The sequence below is a fragment of the Puma concolor genome, chromosome A3, assembly GCF_028749965.1.
Source record: "Puma concolor isolate L17-30 chromosome A3, mPumCon1.1.hap2, whole genome shotgun sequence".
In the NCBI taxonomy this organism is placed as follows: domain Eukaryota; kingdom Metazoa; phylum Chordata; class Mammalia; order Carnivora; family Felidae; genus Puma; species Puma concolor.
Genome location: NC_141669.1, coordinates 111,634,056 through 111,657,697, shown reverse-complemented (window position 1 = coordinate 111,657,697; position 23,642 = coordinate 111,634,056). Strand labels below are relative to the sequence as shown.

Genomic DNA, 23,642 nt, shown 5'->3' with positions numbered 1-23,642 from the left:
TAAGCGTGTTTCTTGGTTTGTCTCTTTTTCCTTTGCTTGTTTGTTTTGTTTTAAAACTTCCACATATAAGTGAAATCATAAGGTATTTGTCTTTCTCTGACTTATTTCACTTAGCATTATACTCTGTAGCTCCATCCCATGTCATTGTAAATGGAAAACTTCATTCTTTTTTATGGCTGAATAATATTCCTGTGTGTGTGTGTGTGTGTGTGTGTGTGTGTGTGTGTGTGTGTGCGCGCGCGCGCGCGCGCGCGCGCGTGTGCGCGCATGTAGCATTTACATTACTATAGGTAAGTAATATTATTCAGTGTCAGGCCAAGCATTGTTTTCTGGGTTTATAATGTTTTTCCCTGTAGGTTTATGTTGTGGACCCTGGGCTATTGAAAGGAGAAAATGAATAAAAAGTTAATTCTGTTTTTGAAACTATCAGTTATTTCCAGTCATATTTTTATTTCATATTTAGACTTTCTCATACAGTTTTTTTCTTGGTGATTCTCATTTCCTTTTTTTCTTGTCTGAATTTTTATTTCACTTTTCCCTATCTTAGTCATACACATTCTAGTCTATGAAGACCCTTTTCATTTATACTCATTTTTTTTTTTTAATTTTTTTTTTTCAACGTTTATTTATTTTTGGGACAGAGAGAGACAGAGCATGAACGGGGGAGGTGCAGAGAGAGAGAGGGAGACACAGAATCGGAAACAGGCTCCAGGCTCTGAGCCATCAGCCCAGAGCCCGACGCGGGGCTCAAACTCATGGACCGCGAGATCGTGACCTGGCTGAAGTCGGACGCTTAACCGACTGCGCCACCCAGGCGCCCCATACTCATTGTTTTTTTTTAAGCCATCTGCACAACTGCATTCTTGAAATTTTCCTTACCACATTTTTGAGTTGGACCCACTCCACTGATCTTTGGTTTCTGTCTTCCTGCCTCCTCCCTTTTTTTAAATTTTGCTATAGTTCATTCTCAAGCTACTTCTTGAGAGAAGGGGTACATGGCAGATAAACTTTGATACTTTCTGATGTCAGCTCTTCCCTCATGTTTGAGTGATGATTTGATTGGGTATAGAATTCTGGATTGCAGATTCTTTTCCCTCAGAGTTTTGAAGTCATTGCTCTGTTTTTTCTGACATTCATTGTTGCTTATGAGATGTAGAAATTTAGCCTCATTTTTGTTTCCTGTAGGAAATTAATTTTCTCCCATCTCTGGAAGCTTATCTTTTATATTCCATATATTTTATACTTTCATAGTGATATACTTGGTGGGCCCCCTTAATCTGAAAACCAGTATTTTCACATTTAATGAAGTTATCTTCTTAGATAATGTTCTCCCCTCCATTTTTTTCTTTTTGTCAGAAACTTTCTAATATCGGGCCTCTCAGATTGTTCTGTAATGTTCTTATCTATTCACTCTTGTTTTCTGTGCCTTAGTTTCTCTTTTCTGGGAAACTGTCATGATTTTATCTCTCAGTCTTTCTATTGATTTTTTTTTTCAGTGTATTAAAAAAATTTTTTTAGAACTGATTCTTGTCCTGATATTTAAAAATGCATTCAGGAGCACCTGGGTGGCTCAGTCAGTTGAGCATCTGACTTGATTTCAGCTCAGGTCATGATCCCAGGGTCATGGGATTGAGCTCTGTGTCCAGTTCCACTCTGAGTGTGGAGCCTGCTTGGGATTATCTCTCTCTCTCTCTCTCCCTTTGCCCGTCTCTCCTGCCTGCTCGCTCACTCTCTCTCTCTCTCAAATAATTGCATTCAGTTTTTGTTTTATCTCTGAAGATAGTTTTTAGAAGTTTTGTTTTTTGTTTTTGTTTTTAATTATCCCTATTTCCTCCAGTCATTTTCTTTTCCTGTTTGTTTATCTTGGTCAGGTGATACTTGCCCGTTCTTTCTTTTTTAAGAATGAAAGATTAAATGGGACTACACTAAAGTAAAAAGCTTCTGCACAGCAAAGGAAACCATCAACAATTAACTGAATGGGAGAAGATATTTGCAAGCGATATATTCAGTGAGGCGTTAATACCCAAGATACATAAAGAACTCATACAACTCAACACCAAAAAAACAACCTGATTTAAAAATGGGCAGAGGAGGGGCACCTGGCTGGCTCAGTCAGTAGAGCATATGACTCTCAATCTCAGGGTCGTGAGTTCGAGCCCCATGTAGGGTAGGGAGTCTATTAAAAAAAAAAAAAAATGGGTAGAGGACCTGAAGAGACATTTTCCAAATAAGACACACAGATGGCCCAACAGTCACATGAAAAGAAGCTCAATGTCACTAATAATAGAAGATTTCTATTTTATGACAGAAGGAGCCCCAGAGTGAGCCCTCAGCTCCTTCTTACATTCCATAGTGGCTGTGGAAAAGAGGAACTGAGTGAGCTGTTACTACCGATATAGGTGTGTTACCAGTTCATCCTTGTCATTACAGGTGCAAAGTTTGAGGCTCAAGGAACATAGAGAATATTTCTTAGGGAAAATGTTTAAGTGTAAAGTATTAGAATATGGGTTTGTGATACTTATTTATATGGAACTTGAATTCCTCATCTTGACGGTGTATATTAAGGTGATGGCTTGATCTGAGTCCTAGAAATCAATTACATAAGAAATGTATAATTGAATACCAATGATCATTTTGGTCCTGGTATAGGGTTAGTGAATACAAAGATAAGTAAGGAGCACATGAAGAGGGAAACTTGGATAGTGCCTGCTGTATACTAGACTCAGTGATAGAGGTTATACATTGTTACATGTAGATATATTTACGGACGTGTATATTACGTATATTAGTTTATAGTCCTCACGGTAACCCTCTGATATTGGTGGGAGAGAGTCCTGTTTTAAAGATGAAATGAAAACTCAAAAGTTAAATACCAGGCTGTAGTAGGGACACAGAGCTAAGTTTGTGTCACTCTACCCTGTTGCTTCTCTAAGGAAATAATTGCTTTCTTAATTTCTCATGTATGATCAAAAATATTGTATATCGCTAACCTGAGCACTGTTAGTTCTTTGTTCCTTGCATGTATTGGGCATTTGATGAGTGTGACCACTTTTGGCGTCTCAGTGAAGTAGACTTGGATTCTGCTCTCAAGGAGTATATAGTGTATGGTGGGGACACAAAAGAAGATATTTGCCTATGAGCCAGGAGCTCATTGAAGGCAAGGACAAGTCTTTTTTTTTTTTTTTTTTTTTTTCTTTTTCCCCTGAAGACAGGGACAGGTAGTTCAACTTTAAACTTACCCCAAAACCTTCAAAATTCTAATGTAAGTTTAAAATAATTGGCTTTCTAAACCCATCACCCTACTGGCTTTTCAACGAAAGTTTGCTAAGTGAGTGGCTGAACTGGAAAATGAAGGATAAGAACTTTGGCTTTTTCTTTCTGTATCCCTAATATTTAATGCAACACCTTGCCTGTAATTGGGACTCAAATAAAATACCTGTGTGTGAGTAGTAGAGGAACAAAAGCTGTGGGAGCTAAAATTTAGTTGTCATTGTGTCCAGAGAACCAAGACCCTGAGAAACTTTTGAGAAAGGAGATAACTACTATCACATGTCAAGTGCAAGTTAAAGAGGATGAAAACTCTGGGGAAAAAATTGGATTTGAAGAATTTATTTGTAGACTTGAGAGTGAAGGCTTGAAGAACACAATGAGGGCGTTAAGGAGAGGTGGAAAGTGAGGAAAGAAAAGCAAAGTACATCTTACCCAAGTTGGTGGTATGAGGAAAGAAGGGAAAACAGGAGGCTGCAGGGTTAAATGGGGTAAGTTATTGTGTTTGCATTTTGTTTCTTTTCTTTTTTTTAAGTTTATTTTGAGAGAGAGAAGGCACATGTGCTCAGGAGTGCATGAGTGGAGAGGGGCAGAGAGAGAGAGAGAGAGAGAGAGAGAGACCCAAGCAGGCTCATCACGTTGAGTCCAACATGGGGCTTCATTCCACAAACGGTGAGATCGTGCCCTGAGCCAAAATCACCAGTTAGACGCTTAACTGACTGAGCCACCCACGCACTCCTGTGTTTGCATTTTAAAAAATCTGTTTGGAACATCTGTGCCTATTTGTAAAACAGAGGAAAGTGAGAGCTGGAGAGGAAGATTTGAAGGTACCAGAAGGAAAGGCATGATAATGTAGGGTGAAAGATCTGAAATGGAATCAGGGACACAGAGATTAATAGTCTTTGAAAGGATGAGGGAATCTCTTCTTCTAGTCCAAACAGAGAATAGAGGCTCTGTAGAGAAGGGAGGGTGATGTCCTCTTGTCACTAAAGCCATCTGTCCAGAGGGAGCTTTGAGCTACTGTGCTAGAAACTGACAAAGGATGTTTTCTGCATAGCACTGAGACCCTGAGTGTGATGCTTTTGAGCTGTGGTTGGCAGCCTGAGATAGGAATGGTGAAACCACATGGTGTGGATAATCCATAAATCAAGATGGCACTTTTTTGTAGATTAAAGTGTTATGGGATGGAGATTGTCTTACTCCGTTTAGGCTGCCATAACAAAAGACCATAGACTGGGTGACTTAAACAACTAAAATTTATTTCTCACGGGTTTTGGAGAACTGGCAGTCCAAGACCAAGGTGTTAACAGGATTGGTGTCTGGTGAGAATACTCTCCTTGGGTTGCAGACACCTGACTTCTTGCTGTGACCTCCCATGGCCTTTCTTTGGTGTGTGGGGGGCAGGGGAGGGGTGAGAGGAGAGAGAGAGCGAAATCGTTCTTCCTCTTCTTATAAGGCCACTAATCCTTTCACAAGAGTCTCACCCCACGATCTAATCTAACCCCAGTTACCTCCTGAAGGCCCTGTCTCCAAAATCGAATTGGGGATTAAGAGCTTCAACATGAGAATTTGGGAGGGGAACACATTCCGTCTGTAACAGAAATGTACTCTTATTCACTCTTCTCCTCAATGATTCAGAGGCTTTTATAATTTTCATTAATATCATTAACCAACAGTTTGGACGCCTATTATGTGTTGGTTTTTATTTTAGGTGTTGGGAAAACAACAAAGTAAGAAAATTCCTGCCTGGAGGAGAGAGATTTTATATATATATAATATATATGTATAAAGCTAAATTATACAGCACATAGCATTATAGACTAAATGCTGGATGAGTAGAATAGATACTTAAATGTTCTCACTTTTATGAGTATGTGCCAGTTTGAGAGGTGAAAAAAAACCCACGTTAATTTGCCTTTTTTCCCCATTTATTTTTTTATTTTTTTTCAATATATGAAATTTATTGTCAAATTGGTTTCCATACAATACCCAGTGCTCTTTTTTCCCCATTTAAAGATGAATTTTTTTCACTTGTGTATGAATTGCCTGTTCATGCTTTTTGTTCACCCTTCCATGGATGTGTTTGTACTTACTGATTTGTAAACACTTTAAAAAGGTTATTTAGCCCTTTGCCTATAACATTTTTTTTTTAATGTTTATTTTGGAGGAGAGAGAGAGAGAGAGAGACAGAGCACAAGTGGGGGAGGGGCAGAGAGAGAGGGAGACCCAGAATCTGAAGCAGGCTCCAGGCTCTGAGGTGTCAGCACAGAGCCCAACGCCTGGCTCGAACTCATGAACCAGGAGATCATGACCTGAGCTGAAGTCGGATGCTTAACTGACTGAGCCACCCCAGGCGACCCAGCCTGTAACATTTTGAAAATGCTTTTCATCATATTTTGATTTAAATTTTGTTTGTGATGTTTTGTTGATGTATAGGAGCTTAAACATTTTATGTATTTGAAGTTACTCAATTTTTGTTTTTTTGTGTTTTGGAAAGTGTTACTACACCTCAAGAACAGACAAATATTTACAAATGCCTTCTTCAAGATGTTTAGTATAAACTACATACATAGTATTGTACTTTATACTTAAAATTAAAACTTTTTAAATGTTTGTTTATTTTTCACACACACACGCGCGCGCGCGCGCACACACACACACACACACACACACACACACACACACACAGAGTGTGAATGGGGGAGGGGCAGAGAGAGAGGGAGACAGAATCTGAAGCAGGATCCAGGCTCTGAGCTGTCAGCACAGAGTCCGACACGGGGCTCAAACTCATGAACTGTGAGATCATGATCTGAATAGAAGTTGGATGCTTAACCCACTGAGCCACCCAGTGCCCTATTTATACTTAGAACTTTAAACCATTTTGGAATATGTTTTTTTGGAATATTGCGTGAAATGAGCTAATTACTTTTTGCCCAATCAGTTTAGTAGTGGATTTTTTTTATGTTTATTTTTGAGAGAGCGAGTGAGCACAAGTGGGGGAGGGGCAGAGAGAAAGAAGGACAGAGGATCCAAAGAGGGCTCCATTCGGACAGCAGTGAGCCTGATGTGAAGTTCGAACTCGCAAACTGCGAGATCATGGCCTTAGCTGAAGTCGGATGCTCAACCGACTGAGCCACCCAGGTACACCAGTTTAGTAGTTTTCCTAGTACTGTTTATTAAATAAATATTTATCTTTTTCTGATTTGAAATGCTTTATCATATATGGAATCTGTTACTTGTTAGTCTGTTCCTGTATCATTACCAGAGAGGTTTGTTTTTTTAAAAAAATGTTTTTTAGTGTATGTTTATTTTTGAGAGACAGAATGTGAGTGGAGGAGGGGCAGAAAGAGAGGGAGACACAGAATCCAACGCAGGCTCCAGGCTCTGAGCTGTCAGCACAGAGTCCTATGCGGGTCTTGAACTCACCAGCCTCGAGACCATGACCTGAGCTGAAGTTGGGTGCTTAACTGACTGAGCCACCCAGGTGCCTCTGGGTATTGTTTTAGACCAGTGTTTAGTTCTGAAACTTTTTGCTGTGTTGTTTCTGGTCATTTTTACACATGGGTCACTCAGAGGTATGTCTAGTATTTTGTACACATATTTAGAAAATTTGTTTCCCTAACTCCCTCTTCACCATGATCCTCCCCCCTACTCTCTAGTTGGGCTGGAGTTGGAACTCCGTTTCATTGTGCCAGGGTGGAGATAGACTACGTGCCTCTACCCATATTCTCCACAGCTGCACCATGGGGAGGGAGAAAAAGTGCTGCCTCATTAATGCAGGATTGGAAGACAGAACTCTGCTCACAGTTTCTGGGCCACAGTGAGGTGAGGAGAGGGAGGGGTGCCACTTTTTTGGTTGTTGTTTGCCTGGAGTGGGACATATATGGTCAGAATGTTTTTATCTTGCCTGAGCTGCCCTTTTCCTGATCCTTTGTCTAGAGAAAGCAGTCTTGGCACTTTTTTGATTGTGCTCATTACTGTTTGCAGGTTGTAGGCCTCTCCAGAGCTCAAACTAGGACATAGCAAAAGTCAAACCAAACCAAATCAAACAAAAACTAGGAAACTTCCTGCTTGGTCGGTCAGTCCCTTGGTCCATGGGCCCTAGCCAATCCACCTTCTTTTTTCCACCTTTCAGGATCTTCTGTCCGTTCTTTCTTGAATTTTGTCTGTTTTGTTTTGTTGTTGTTGTAATTAGGGTATGTTTATGTTGAAATAGGGTAGAATACGCATACTCTAGAAGACCTAGAAAACCCCATTTCAGTTTTAAAATATGAACTTTAGTTAAGGAACATTAGTTTTTTTCTAAGTACACAATCTTTCATCTTTTTTTTTTTTTCTAAGTACATAGTCTTTCACCTACAATTAACTTTTGGGAGGATTTTCCCTAAAGATTACATCTCATTTTGTTTTCTCATCCCATTAGCTAGAACTTCTAGAACAAAAGTCAAACTAGGGCCTGCCTCCCATATTCAGCCTACTGTCTTTTTTGTGTATGACATATGAGCTCAAAATGGTTTTACATTTTTGAATGGTTGGGAAAAACCTCAAAAGAAGAATAATATAAGCAAACTGTATCAAATACAAGTTATATTACATTCAGATTTCAGTATCATATATAAAGTTTTACTGGAACACAGTCATATTCCATATTGTCCATGGCTGCTTTCATGGGACAGCAACAGAGTTGAGTAGTTGCTACGGAGACCATATGCCAGCCCTTGGAAGATCAGTAAATCAAAGTGGTGATAGCCAACATGCTTTTCGTATTTTCTTATTTCAGCGCATCCTGCTTTTCAGTATGTTACTGACCATTAGGCTAAGATAATCTTTTCAGCTGAAAGGTTATTTTGTTTCTGATTTTGAGATTCCTGAGAACTTCCCCTCACAAATATGGTTCTTTTCCTCCCTTTCCTGACTCTTTGAGCGCCACCTGCTAGGTAAAGTAGAAACCTAAGAGGAGTAACAGCTCTCTCTCCCTCACCTCAAGAGCAGATCCACCACTGTCAAGTCCTATAGTGCCTACTTGGAATGCTTTTACATCTCTGCCGATAGCCTAACCTTCTAACTGGGCTACTTAGATCCCGTCCTCTGTCCTCTGTCCCTAGCCAGAGTGTTCATTCTCTCGTGCTTGTACTCTCCAGAGGCTTCTGAATGCTTGCAGGACAAAGAAAAATTATCCTTACACGGTCCTGCTCCACATACATCTCCCAACCTTCTCTGGTACCATGCTCTTCATGCTCCAGATACAGTGGCCTCTTTCAGGCCCTGCTCCCACCATTGCTGAGACTACTGGCTAGAATTGAGTCTCCTGTCCTCCTTTCCTGTTTAACTCCTGTTCATTCTTCACATTCCAGTTCAAGGAATCAGTGCGTCAGGCAGGCCTTGACTGAGCTTTCTTACTAGGTCAGGTTTTCTTTTTATAGGTTCTTGGAGTCCTATAATTCTTCTCCTAATACTAGTCACATTTGTCCATGAGGTGATTTGTTGAATGTCATTTTTTTGTTCTTAGACTGTAAGTTTCATGAAGGTACGGATTTAGTTAGGTTTTGCTTGTTAATGTGTGATTGCTAGTGCCAGGAACAGGGCCTGACACATAGTAAATGCTCAATAAATTTTTGGGGTTTTTTTTTGGTTTGTTTTTTTGAGAGAGAGAGGGAGAATGAGTGGGGGAGGGGCAGAGGGAGGGGCAGAGGGAGAGCGGGAGAGAGAGAATCTCAAGCAGGCTCCATGCCTAGCACAGAGCCCAGTGCGGGAGCTTAGTCTCATAATCGTGAGATCATAACCTGAGCTGAAATCAAGAGTTGGGTGCTCAACTGACTGAGCCACCCAGGCACCCCATCAATAATTTTTTTTTTTCTAACAAATGCGTTTTTTCTTTTTTTTTAATCAGGAGTTTTACCAGCAGCTGTTTTAGCATCGGTCAGGGTAATCATGTGCCTTTTTAGTATTTTGCATTATTTTAATGAGGATTTTTATTAATATGTTTCTCTTTTTTAAAATGTTTACTTTTGAGAGAGAGAGAAAGGGAACAGAGGAGGGGTAGAAAGAGAGGGAGAGAGAGAATCCCAAGCAGGTTCTGCACCATCAGTGCAGTGTCCGACATGGGGCTTCATCTCATTAACTGTGAGATCACGACCTCAGCTCAAATCAAAGGTTGGACTCTTAACTGACTGAACCACCCAGGTGCCCCAATATGTTTCTTAATAATAGATCATGGTTAAATTTCTGAAGTAAAACCAGCAGGCTGGAGCCTCGAAAAAGTTGCAGTTCAAAGACAAGTCTGTTAGAGAATTTTCTCCGGCTTGGAGGAGGAATCAGTTCATGCCTTCAACTGATTAGATATAGCCTGCCCATATTATGAAGGCCAGTCTGCATTATTCAGAGTCCACTAGTTTAGTTTAGTTTTTTTTAACAAAATACAAGAGAACAAATCTACACCTGTATTTATTTACTTTTCAGTAAGTTTAAATCCTTCAGGGTTATAGCATCACACAGATTCTGTGGCTCATAGCTTTAGCAGGAAGGTTGCTTCAGAATTTGGCCCAAATCATGCCACTGTTTCCATGAACTTGAGTTACTTTTCCCCCACGTTACTCTGGTGTTGTTTGGTTTGCCACCAGGAGTCACTGTGTTGTTCTTTGCTTTGTACACACAAACACACGAAAACAGGGTCAAGGCCATCCCACAAGTCACCGAAACTTGCATCCCGGTCACTGCTTCTTAGCTGCCAGGGCTGGGTGCCTGCACGGTTCCCTGACCTCCCTAGAGTGCTAGGAGAAGCAGGTTGCCAACCCCAACATCTCGTGCCTAAATACAATTCAGTTTCATCTCGAGCACAGTCACCTTCAATTTTAAGAAGAGCTGTGTGCTCCCTCTGGTTCTGAAGACCCTGCTTATACCCAGCAAAGTTGGCCTTGGACGTGTTTGTTGTTTTAGGGAGTCCTGTTCCCCAGAGGCCTCCACAGGTTCCAAGATGGTGGAAAGAGCAAGGCCCATTGGTTTAAATGTATGTCTCATAAATATACCTTCACAGAAACATCAGACTAATATTTGAGTAACATGTGGCCCAGCCAAGTTGACACATAAAATTAATCATCACAGGTCTATCCCATGTCAACTTGTCACACATATGTATCTCCTGAAACCATATTTAATCTCTGAATAAAGACAGTAACAAGGTCATGCTTCCACCTAACATGAGATAACTATCCTTCCTATAACCAAAAACTCACTTACCTTTTCCCCAGGAGAAGATGTAAGGCCCTTGGATGATGTTTACTTTTCTTCTTGATAACCTGTAACCTAAATACTGTGATGTAAAGTTAACAATGCTGGAGTACTATGATCAGCTATTTAATCTGATATTATTCCCGAATAAAATGTTTCTGTATCTATTTTCTATTGTTGCCTATTTTCTATTGCAGAAGACCTTAAAACTTAGTAGCTGAAAACAGCATGCATCTAATTAGCTTACTCTTTGAATCCGCAAACTGTGCTGGGTTAGCTCTTTGGTTCCTGTGTGGTCTTGACTAGAGTCATTTGTGCAGCTGTAGCCAGCTCCTGGTTAATCTGGGGGCTGAGATCGTCTCAGGCACATGTTTGGCAGTTAGTGTTGGCTGTCTGCTGGCCCGCTCTATGTAAAAAGGTCAGCCAGGGCTGCTTCATGTTCCGGCAGCAGTGTTTCCAGAGAGCAAAATGGAAGCGCAGGGTCTCTTGAGGTGTCAGCTTGAAAGTTATCCATCACTTCTGCTGCATTTTGGTGGTTCAAGCAAGTCACAAGGCCAGCTCAAATTCAAGGGATGGGGAAATAAGCTCCACCTTTTGATAGGAGTGCCAGATTCTCATTATAAAAGATGTGTGTGCAGAAACAGTAGGAATTTTTGTAGCCATCTTCACAATCTACCACATTGTCTTTTTTTCTGACTGCTTAAATTTTTTTTTAATTCTTCGTTTTCAGAAATAATACTGTAGTATGTAAAGACACAGATTTCCATTTCTTTTATTGGCTTGGGGTTCTTAGGACTTCTTGAATCTGAGACTTGATGTCTTTTGTAAGTTTTGGAGAATTTTAAGCCTTTGTCCCTTCAAGTATTTCTTCTGTCTTATTTCTCTTCTTCCTTTTATCTGGGACTCAAATTACTTGTAGATTAGATCATCTCATTGTATTTTCTTACCTTCCCTTTTGTATTTTTTATCCCCTTGCCTCCCTCTCTTTTATCATAGATACTTCCTTCCATTTCACCAGTTCTCTTCAGCAGTTCTTAAATCCATCTGTTAAGACTTTATGTCAGCTATTGTATATTTTCAGTTTGAGAATTTCTATTTGACTTTTTTTTTTTAATTTTTTTTTTTCAACATTTATTTATTTTTGGGACAGAGAGAGACAGAGCATGAACGGGGGAGGGGCAGAGAGAGAGGGAGACACAGAATCGGAAACAGGCTCCAGGCTCTGAGCCATCAGCCCAGAGCCTGACGCGGGGCTCGAACTCACAGACCGCGAGATCGTGACCTGGCTGAAGTCGGACGCTTAACCGACTGCGCCACCCAGGCGCCCCCCCCCTTTTTTTTTTTTTTTTTTTTTAATAGTGTTGATTCTTAGCTGAAATCCTTAATGCTGTGGTACTGTTCTCATCTGTTTTCTACTGATTATCGTGTTATTTCCTCATGGACCAGACACTGTATTTTTTAAATTGTAGAAGTATTTTGAGACTTAGGATGATATCCTTTTCTAGACAGGATTTAGATTTGTTTCTCACCTTGCCTAAAGTTCTTAAATCATTTTAATACAGTTTCAGGGGTTGAGATTCTTTTAAAATGGACTTTAGTTCTACTTTAGTCCACTGCCTGGGATACCTTTTATGTGTGGGACACTTTGCCAAGTATTGGGTAGGTTCTGTGAGCAGAGCGCACATGGTCTTTGATCTACATTTGAGCATAGAATCTTGATTAAATGACAGATGGATGTATATACAGTCAAGTTCTGTGAAAACAACGAAAAGGTTGCTATGGTAGTGAGTATTTAGAGTGGGGAGGGTATGAGAATGGTCCTACCATAACTTAGTTTCAGCATGTTTTATTTAAGCTGAGACCTGGCTGATGTTGAGAGAACTGGAACCAGAAGCTTCCAGGCAGAAGCATTTGTCAATATAAAGACTGAATGACACCAAAAAGAAGTGGGGGTAATGGCAGGGGGAGTGGTGGAGGGAGAATTGAGATGTAGAGTTGTCCCTCATCCCTCACCATTCTTCTCCTAGTTTCCTTCAGAAGATTAGTGAATTAGGAATTGATCACTCTAGGCTCTAGATCTAGCTGTGTGGTCCTGTACTAGTTACCTGATTCTTCATTCAAAGCAAAAGGGGGGGGGGGGGGCTTGTGGGAGGAAGGTGAGGACTTCACATGGTAGTGGGATGGGAAGTAATGAAAGAAGTACATGAGGAGAGAGACCGTACTAGGTTTCTTCATATTCCTCATAAGTGTTTACACAGTTTGGCACATATAGTAAGCTTTCTGTAAATGCCTGTTGATTTAACAAAATTAGAACAGATGAGAGATTTTTTTTTAATGGGAAATCATAGAAAAACGAGATAAAATTTTTCCATCTTATTCCTTTATTTATTTATTTATTTATTTATTTATTTACTTCAACATTTATTTATTTTTGAGAGACAGAGCATGAGTGGGGGAGGGGCAGAGAAAGAGAGGGAGACACAGAATCCAAAGTAGACTTCAGGCTCTGAGCTGTCAGCACAGAGCCCGACGCGGGGCTCGAACTCACAGACCTCAAGATCATAACCTGAGATGAAGTCGGATACTTAACCGACTGAGCTACCCAGGTATCCCTTATTCCTCCATTTAAAGAAAAGAGAGCAAATGAATCTAGATGAAGAAAGACCATATTTATCTACCCTCACGTATGATAGGAGTTCTACCGACTAACCTGAAATGTTTTGGGTAACACGAGAAAGGTAGGTAAGAAAACACTTGAGATGTGAGCTCCTCAAGGGCAGGAGGTTCTCTTTCTGCATCGTTGTCTGGCACAAGACAAGAACTTAGTTGAACAAATGAGTCAATGATTGGTTCTCTGCTTTGAAGGAACGTAGGCTGTTCTTACCTCACAAGACAGGTTTACCATCCATTTGCTTTGTATAAGGTCCAAGAAGAGATTAAGAAACTATTTCCTTTCATAATATTATTAGCCCAAACTTCTGATCTGATCAGTGGATTATAGAACTTAAATTTCCTCAAAGCCCAGCAGTCAGAGAACACGTTGTTACACTGAGGTAAACAAAAGCGTACCTCTCAGAGCCTTATGAAGTATATTTTATTTCTGGCCACAGACTCTGGGTCTTGAGCTGATATTTGAGAGGGAAAGATTGGAACTTAGTAGACCTATACTCCCTGTATCTTAACTTTCCAACCATTATGTAAGGTTTTCTTTTTCTAGAAAGAGACTAATGTGGAATGAGAATTAATTCTCATCAGTAAATGCAAAGCTTTAAGTAGGTCATCTGACTTTGCTTTTGTGCACCACATTCACCCTGGTTATAAAAGGGCCTTTCATTAGTTTTCTAGGCTTTCATCACTCCCAGACTCTCCACAGGCTTTGTGAAAGAATTAAACTACCCTCCCCCCCAATGCCTGCCTCATGGACTCTTTCGTAGAGTACACACTGCCCTGTGTGCAGCTCAGGAGGGACTCTTGCAGACACCGAGTATATGAACAGTCCTCCTTCCAGATAAGAGATTTCAGTATTGGCTAGTGCCATAGCATTGAAATCAGCGTCTGCCAGGAACTAATATACTGACTTGGCAGCCTAATTTTTGCCAAATTCGTAGGCCAAAATTTAAATGTCTGTATTAAAATGATTTTTTTTTTAAATTTTTTTTTTCAACGTTTTTATTTATTTATGGGACAGACAGAGACAGAGCATGAACGGGGGAGGGGCAGAGAGAGAGGGAGACACAGAATCGGAAACAGGCTCCAGGCTCCGAGCCATCAGCCCAGAGCCTGACGCGGGGCTCGAACTCGCGGACCGCGAGATCGTGACCTGGCTGAAGTCGGACGCTTAACCGACTGCGCCACCCAGGCGCCCCTTAAAATGATTTTTAAATAAAATGTGCCTTTAGATAATTTCTGTCTAAGCAGTTGGATAGGAGGCTGATGAATGCTTCAAATAACCTACATACCCATCATTTTTTTTAAAGAAGAGAGGCAGCACTGCAAGTGTAAGTTTTGTCTGCAGGAATAGAAGAAGAAAGTAAACACAAAATTATGGAGGGGCATTTAGCAAGCTGCTTGTGGCATAATCTGAAGGTAGTAAAGGATTTGCATTGTACTGGTGTTAAGATCCGTATCTCAAGGCAACTATAACTGTAGAGAGTTAATGATATTTATTGATTTTTCAAGGACAAAAGCCTATCTGTTATAATAGATTCCAAATGATTCTGGTGAAATTAGTCTCTTGGGGCCTTCCGGGTGCCTGCTCTGTTGTTGCCACTATAAGATACTCTGACATCTTTTGATTTTAGTCACTTAAGTCCTTTATTTTTTTTGAATCATCTTTAATGTCTTACCATCCTTTCCTATCAAAGGTAGACTCTGGTTCAGCAATTCAGCTATTCTCTTGCCATTACTCAACCCTGTTCCTTATAGTTCTGTTACATTCAGCCAGCAAACCTTAATTCCGTGTTTTCCAAACCATCACTGCTTAGAGAATTTTTCCAGAAAAGGATTCTTTTTTTTTTTTTTTTTTTTTTTGAGAGAGACAGAGAGAATGTGAGTGGGGAGGGGCAGAGAAAGAGAGAGAATCTCAAGCAGGCTCCATGCTGTCAGCACAGAGCCCATGCGGGGCTCGAACTCATGAAACTGTGAGATCATGGTTGAGCCATAATCAAGAGTTGGGCACTTCACCGACTGAGCCACCCAGGTGTCCCCAGAAAAGAAGTCTTGAAAAATAAGTCTCATGTCAGCTGGGTCCTTTTCTTTGATTTCTTGCCATTTTCTGTAGCAGCACTATTAGTCTTTGCTCTTTTTCTCTTTCTCTTTTTCTTTCTCTTTCTCTTTCTCTTTCTCTTTCTCTTTTTCTTTTGTATTTATTCTGAGAGAGAGACAGAGTGAGTCGGGGAGGGACAGAGAGAGGCAGAGAGAATCCCAAGGAGTGTGGAGCCCAGTGAGGGGCTCAAACTCATGAACTGTGAGATCACGACCTGAGCCGAAACCAAGTCAGATGTTTAACCGACTGAGCTACCCAGGCACCCCAGTAGTCTTATCACTTCTTGAAAGTTTATTCCACTGTCTCCCCCTCTTTTTTAGCCTTTGACTTTTCTACATACTTCACAAGAAATCTCAAAGATGTCAAACTGAAGCTCCTTCGCTTTTCCTGTTCTTTCTCTTTTGTCTTCCTACTGAGTCCTCATCAGCATATGCATTTGATTAGTTTTCTCTTAACCTAACAAACAAACCCTTTCTTGAGTGCAAATCAGTGGTCATTTTTGCTTGGATATAAAAATCCTCTAGTTACCTTGATACCCTACCCCGCCATTATTTCTTATGATTTGCCTGTAGGTTGTTGTGGATTTTTTATGTAAGTGATTGCATTTCCTGCAAATAATCCTATCCTATCTAATTTTTATTATTCTGATTTCTTTTTCTTATTGCCAAGGCTAGGACCTCTTATAAATTATTGAATAGAAGAAGTGATAATGGGTCATCTTGTCTTATTCCTGATTTTAGGGGCACCTGGGTGGCTTAGTTGGTTGAGCATCCGACTTCAGCTCAGGTCATGATCTCACGGTGCATGGGTGTGAGCCCCACGTCGGGCTCTGTGCTGACAGCTCAGAGCCTGTAGCCTGTTTCAGATTCTGAGTCTCCTTCTCTCTTCCCCTCCCCTGCTCGTTCTCTGTCTCTCAAAAATAAATAACATTAAAAAAAAATTTTTAAGGGAATGCTTTCAGTGTGTCCCTATTGAAAAGAGTAACTAGATAGTGTTACTGTTTTAAAATAGGAACTGTTTGGGGCGCCTGGGTGGCGCAGTCGGTTAAGCGTCTGACTTCAGCCAGGTCACAATCTCGCGGTCCGTGAGTTCGAGCCCCGCGTCAGGCTCTGGGCTGATGGCTCAGAGCCTGGAGCCTGTTTCCGATTCTGTGTCTCCCTCTCTCTCTGCCCCTCCCCCGTTCATGCTCTGTCTCTCTCTGTCCCAAAAATAAAAAAAAATAAAAAAAATAAAATTAAAATAGGAACTGTTTTATCAGGTTAAGGGAGCCCTCTATTCCTAATTCAGAAGGATTTTTTTAAATCATGAATTCATGTGTTTTTATCCAGTATTTTTTATGTATAAATGGAAATGATTTTATGATCTTTCTTCTTTAATATGGGTGAATTATATGTATAGATTTTATATCAAAACATATTTGTATACCTTCGATAAACACAGATTGATTGTGGTTTATCTTTTTTAAATACCAGAATGACTTCATTAATACCTTGTTTAAGATTTTTGACCTGTATTGATTATTGAGTGGAAGAGGGACTATAATTTCTTTTCTTGTAATGTTTTTGTTTAATTTTAGTGCCAATTTTCACTCACCTCTTGGAATGAGTTGGGGATTATACCCTATTTTTTTCTCATCTATCATCTTGGCCTAGTGTTTTCTTTGTGAGAAAATTTTTAACTTTTGGTTCAAATTCTTTAATATTTATAAGAATATTCCGTTTTTTTATTTCTTTCTGAGCTGATTTTTAAGTTCTTTCTTTCTAGAGATTTGTCTGTTTTACGTTTTCAAAATTATTTGTTTGTTGTTGTTGATAATAGTTGTTGATAATAGTCTCAGTTTTCATCTGCTATATTTGTAGTTATTTTTACTTATAATATTTGTGCCTTCTCTTTTTATCTTTTGTTGATTTGTCAAGGAACTATCCTTGAGCCTTGTTTAATTTTTATTGTATATATTTTGTGTTATTACATTTGTCATTGATTGTCCCTATAATTAAAAAAATTTTTTTAACGTTTATTTATTATTGAGAGACAGAGACACAGAGCGTGAGCAGGGGAGGGGTAGAGAGAGGTAGAATCCGAAGCAGGCTCCAGGCTCTGAGCAATCAGCACAGAGCCCGATGCGGGGCTCGAGCTCACAAACTGCGAGATCATGACCTGAGCCGAAGTCAGTCACCCAACCAACTGAGCCACCCAGGCACCCCAGATGGTCCCTATAATTTTAAACAACTTTATAATTGATATAAAATAAAACCGTATACACATTTAAAGTATAAAGTTTATTAAGTTTTGACATGTGTGTGTGGTGAAACTATCACGACTGTCAAGAGAATATGAACATATCCGTCATCCCCCCAATTTTTCTTGTGTACCTTTATAATCCTTCCCTCATGCTGGTGCCTACACCTTTGTCCCCAAGCAAGTACCGATCTATTTTCTGTTGCTATAAATTAGTTTGTATTTGCTAGGGTTTTATATAAGTGAAATCATGCATTATTGTACTAACTGTGTTTCTGATGCTTTGACCTCTGGGGCCTTACTCACCCTGGAAAGACTGCCCCTCTCAGGGTTAAGCAATTTCTAGAGATGATAAACAACTCACCTGCTGGTGTGCCTTTCATATGCAAACCAACCAATCCAGAGCCCATACCCCAACCACCTCCTTTTTAGGGCTTTCACACTCTGGGTCACTATCTGCCTGATTTCACCCCCAACCAGGAGCTAGGCAATTAGGGATAGCCTTTAAACCCCAGAGCCCACTGTTATTATTCAGATTAGCTAATCCCAAACCTGTTTGCCTTGCCTCTGCCCATATCTTCCTGCTGAAACCACAATATAAAGTTTTCTTACTGGTATTTGCCCCTCACTCCCCCTGCCTTCTAACCAACCTAGTGCTTCCCCATGTGGCCCCTGTGTGGCATGGCATGCCACCTCCTCTTGGGAATTGTGAATAGCAAACTGTCTTTTCAGTGGCAGTCATCTGATTTTTTGGTCTCATAACTGAATAATAATAAAACCTATGTTTTAAAACAAGTAATGCTCTCTTTTGTCTTGTTTCTTAGCATAATTATTTTGAGATTCATTCGTGTTGTGAATGAATAAAAACATTCGTTTTTATTGCTGAGTGTTCTATTATATGGGTATAACAAAATTTATTTATCCCTTGATCTACTGATGGAATTTTGGGTTGTTTCCAGTCAGCTATTACAAATAAAGCTTCTGTGAACATTAATGTACAACAAACTTTTGTATGGACATACATTCCTCTTGGATAAATACCCAAGAGTGGAATGGCTGGATTGTATGGTAGGTTTATGTTTAACTTTTTAAAGAAACTGACAAATGATTTTGTCAAAGGGGTTATATTATTTTACATTCCCATGAGCAACATGTGAAAGTTGTGACTTCTCCATATCCTTGACCATACTGGGTATTAAAAATCTTTTAATTTTAGCCACTTGAGTGTGGTATTTTGTGTTTCACTCTGCATTTCCATAATGATTAATGATTTGTAGCATCTTTCATGTGCTTGTTTGCCTCACATATATCTTCTTTGGTGAAAATGTTCAGATTTTTTTCCCGTTATTTTTTTGGGATCTTTGTTTTCTGACTGCTGTCTATATAAAAAAAAAATACCATTTTAACCATTTTTAAGTCTACAGTATGGCATTAAGTTTCTTCATTATCGGATAGCTATGATCACTGTCCATCTCTAAAACTTTTCATCCTGCAAAACTGAAACTCTATACCCGTTGAACAACTCTTCACATCCTCCCCCCACCACCCCACAACCCCTGGTCACCACTATTCTACCTTCTGTCTCTATGAATTTGACTACTCTGTGTTCTTAATGTAAATGAAATCATACAATATTTGTCCTTTTGCAACTGGTTTGTTTCATTTAGTATGATGTCTTCAAGGGTCATCCATGTGGTAGCATGTATTAGAACTTACTTTTTAAAGCTGAATAATACTCCAGTGTATGTATATACCACATCTTGTTTATCCGTTCTTCCCTTGGTGGTTAGGTTGCTTCTACCTTTTGGCTATTGTGAATAATGCTGCCATAAACATTGGTGTACAAATACCTGTGTGAGTCCCTGCTTTCAGTTCTTTTGGCTGTATACTCAGAAGTGGAATTGGTCTGTCATATGGTAATTCTGTGGTTAATTTTTTGAGTCATCACCTTACTGTTTTCTGCAGTGACTGCACGATTTTACATTCCCACTGACAGTGCACAGGGTCTGAATTTCTCCACATCCTTGTCATTTTCCCCTTCCTTCCTTCCTTCCTTCCTTCCTTCCTTCCTTCCTTCCTTCCTTCCTTCCTTCCTTCCTCTCTTCCTTCCTTCCTTCCTCTCTCTCCCTTCTTCTAATTCTTTCTTTTAATAGCCATTCTAATGGGTATTAAGTGGTGTCTCAGTTTTGATTTGCATTTCCTTAATGATTAGTGATTTGAGCATCTTTTCATATGCTTATTGGCCATTTGTCTGTCTTCCCTGGAGAAGTGTCTGTTCAAGTGCTTCGCTCATTTTTTTTGAAGTTTTTTTTTTACATTTATTTATTTATTTTGAGAGTGAGCGCGCGCGCACGCACACACGCGCACACACACACACACACACACACACACATACACACACACCCCAAGCAGGGTAGAGTAGGGGCAGAGAGAGAAAGAGAGGGAGAATCCCAAGCAGGTGGTGCTGTCAGCGCAGAGCCTAACGTGGGGGTTTGATCACACAGCGAGATGATGACCTGAGCTGAGATCAGGAGTTGGACACTCAACCTACTGAGCCACCCAGGAACCCCTGCCCATTTTTAAATCAGGTTGACTTTTTCGGTTTTTGAGTTGTAGGAATTCTTTATATGTTCTGATTTCAATCCCTTATCAGGTGATTTCCACACATTTTCTCCCATCTGTTGGTTTCCTTTTTATTCTGTTAGTAGTGACCGTTGATACACAGACATTTTTAATTTTGATGAAGTCCAACTTACCTGTTTTTTCATTTTGTCGAACTATACTTCTAGCATCATATTTAAAAAATCATTGCCAAATCCAGTGCCTTGAAGCGTTTCCCCGTATGCTTTCTTCTAAGAGTTTTATGGTGTTAACCTTTATGTTTAGGTCTTTGATCCATTCTGAGTTAATTTTTGTATATGGTGTAAGGTAGGGAGCCAACTTCACTCTTCTGCGTGTGGAGACAGTATCCAGTTTTCCTAGAACCATTTGTTGAAAAGGTTGTCCTCCTTCCACTTTTGCACCCTTGTCAAAAAATTATTTGAGTATGTTTGTGTGGATTTGTTTCTAGTTCTGTTTTATTTCACAGGTCTGTACATTTATCCCTTTGCTAATCTCACACTGTCTTAGTTATGGTAGCTGTATACTGAGCCTTAACACTGAGTAAATGGATTTCTCCCATTTTATTCTTTTTCAAAGTTGCCCCTGGTTTGTTTTTATTTTTTATTTTACACATGTAACCTATACTATACTTTGGTTTCATGTATCCAGTAATTTATTCCAGTGTATTTAAACAGCAAATATTTTCCCATATTGTTCTTTGTCTTAACTGCAATATAAATGTATACCAAACTGTTTGTTTGCTTGTGGAAGTAATCTGATCGACCTCCTTGCCTCCAGGCTTATTTCTCTCCAGGCCCCAAACTGAATCTTGCCTTAGGTATAACTTAAAGGCAGTAGAATTTAACCATCTGTTTTATAGCTTTGGTGGTCCTGCATTTCATGTATGGAAGTGAGCATCTCTTCAGGGCCTCAGACTTTTACTAGTTTTAGTGGGGGCAGGGGGCTCCTCTTCCTTTTATTTTGGACCTCTCTACCACATTGCCTTTCTCGAGAGAAGACCTGTAGTAACGCAAGTTGATTGCTGGTGTTCTAGGACTGCTTCACAAGCCCTTGGCTGTTTTTCAAGCTGCTTTAGCTCCATGGCAAGTATTCAGTGTGCTGTTCCCACCCCACCCTCTCTTAATGGCATGTATCAGTTTTCTACTCACCCACACCCACCTACTCCTGCCTCCTGCTCCTGTCAGATGTCTCTTGGCCTGGCTCTCCCATTGCTGCTTTTGTCACTCTTACAGCTGTCTTCTTCCTTTCTTTGGCTACTGCCTGACTTCCGTGGCAGCTGGTCTGTCATTGCTTGTCTGCCATTCTGCCCCTTCTCCTACCCTCATACCCTGCACCCCTGCCCCACATAGGTGTGTGATGTACATTCTCCGTGTTCAGAACTAAGCTTTATCACCTTCCCCGTGGTATGCCCTGTCCCCAAAGTGGTCATCCTCCTGTTTATAGCATTATGACTCACCTAAGTGAGATAGCTGGGCCTTCCTTACCTCTGGCATCTCATTGTTAAGTCTTCAGTTCTACCCCCATGAAAGGCTTCCTGGACCCAGTTCCAACGTGTGTGTGTGTGTGTGTGTGTGTGTGTGTGTAGGCTTTGCCACACCAACAAGCAATTCTTGGACACCAGTGTGTTCAAGAACTCAAATGCATTCTGACACTGTCTACTTGGAGATAGAATCAGATTCCACAGGTAAGGGGCTCAATCCCACAAGACCTCCCTCTACTTCAGATGACTGGCTGTCTACGAATTGGTGGTTCCAGTAACCCCCTCCAACTCAGGAGGCCAGCTGCAAGTCCACGTTCTTACCTGTACTTCTGACCAACTGGCTATAAATCAAAGGTTCCCAGGACTATCTCCTTGGGTTCGATTAATTTGCTGTAAGAGCTCACAGAACTTAGGAAAACCTGTTTACGCACTAGATTTTTTATTTATTACAAAAGATATTAAAGGATACAAATCAACCAGATGAAGAGATACATAGGTGAGGTCCTAAACAAGGGGCTTCTGTCTTTGTGGAACTTGGGGCTTGGCACAGTGGCAAATGGAAGTGTTCTAGTTTCCCAGTTTGGAAGCTTTCTGAACCCCCTTCTTTTTTGTTTTTTATAGAGACTTCATTACATGGGCACAGTTGATTAACTCATTGGTCATTGGTGATTAATTCAACCTGTAGCCCCTCTTCCCAGGAAATCCAGGTGGGACTGAAAGTTCAAATCTTCTATTCATGGTTGGTTCCCATGATAACCAGTCTCCATTCTTAGGTGCTTTGCAAAAGTCACCTTCATTAATATAAACCCAGTTGTGGTGAATAGGTTTATTATAAATAGTGAAACACACATTTCATCTTTATGGCTCTGAACATTTTTGGGAACTGAGGGCAAGAGACCAAATATAACAAAAGATGCTCCCCTTGTCCCTGTCTGTCTCTCAGGACATTTTAAGGGTTTTGGGAGCTGTGAGCCAGGAGCTGTGAATAAAGATCAAATATATAACACAATGTTACATTAGTTTCAAGTGTACAACATTGAGATTCAACAAGTCTGTAGATTTGCATATATTTCTTATAAATCACAGTGTCATGCCCTGTAAATTCTCTTATCAGATTCCTCTAGATATTCCTGCCCTGCCCTGAGGTCCTCCTGGTTTGTTGGCTAGGTGACTTCTGAAACCTTTGGTCAGAGCTGCCTTCTGACCTCAGACCACCCCAGTTGATCTTCATTCCTGCTGTCGTGGTTTCTAAAATCAAATTGTTCCAGTCAGTCTCCCTGTGCTTAAAGCCTTTGGTGGGTCTTGAGTGTGTTCCATGTAAGATCAGAACTTCTTATTGTGGCCTGGAAGCCCCTGTCTGATCCGATCACTGCTTCCTGTTACCTCACCACCTGCGTTACCTCCACACATCCTCACAGACCCCAGTCTTTCGTGTCTGTCATTTTCATACTCATTTAATGCATGTTTATTGAGGTCCTGCTGGATGCCCTCACCCAGCTCTTTGCCATTCCTGGAACCAGATAGGCTTGTTCAGGCCTCCAAGTCCTCTCGCTTGAAAGACTGTTTCTGCCATTCTCTTGGCTCACTACTTACTCTTTATCCTCCTAAGTTCAGTTCAAGAATTACCTCCTCTGAAAATTCCTTCTGGTTCTGCAGTTTCACCACCTCACCTTAATGTTAATCAGTTAGCATTATTTATGGCAGGTGATGATTCAGGGTTTGAAGAAATAGTTTATTTGTGTCTCACAGCTGGCTAGGGAACTATATGGACGACCATGTTTTATCTAATCTTTCTGGTATTCCCAATGTTAGGTAAAGTGTGAAGGCAAGGACGTGAGCTTTGGAGTTTTAAATGCCCTGAGTTTGAATCCTAATAGCCACTCATTAGGTATGTGGCCTTGAAGAAATTCCTTAACCTGTGATCTTTAGATTCTTCATCTCTGGAGTGGAAGAACAGTATGTAACTCATTTTGAGGATTACATTGATTAAAGTATATAGAATGCCTAGTACTAGTGCTAAGCACCTATCAGGCAACTGTGGAT

At 40.4% G+C, this 23,642-nt stretch overlaps 1 protein-coding gene across 4 annotated transcripts in view; it reads left to right on the top strand.

Annotated features, from left to right (window-relative positions):
* Positions 1 to 23,642, top strand: part of PTPRA (protein tyrosine phosphatase receptor type A) — a 162,840-nt gene that overhangs the window by 48,220 nt on the left and 90,978 nt on the right. Inside the window, exon 1 of one of the 4 annotated variants that reach the window (XM_086701829.1) lies at positions 22,242 to 22,306. The exons of the other annotated variants lie outside the window; for them this stretch is intronic. The gene's annotated coding sequence lies outside the window, so the exon portion shown is untranslated. Of the gene's footprint in view, positions 1 to 22,241; positions 22,307 to 23,642 lie in introns of those variants that run through there. 4 annotated transcript variants of the gene reach the window in all.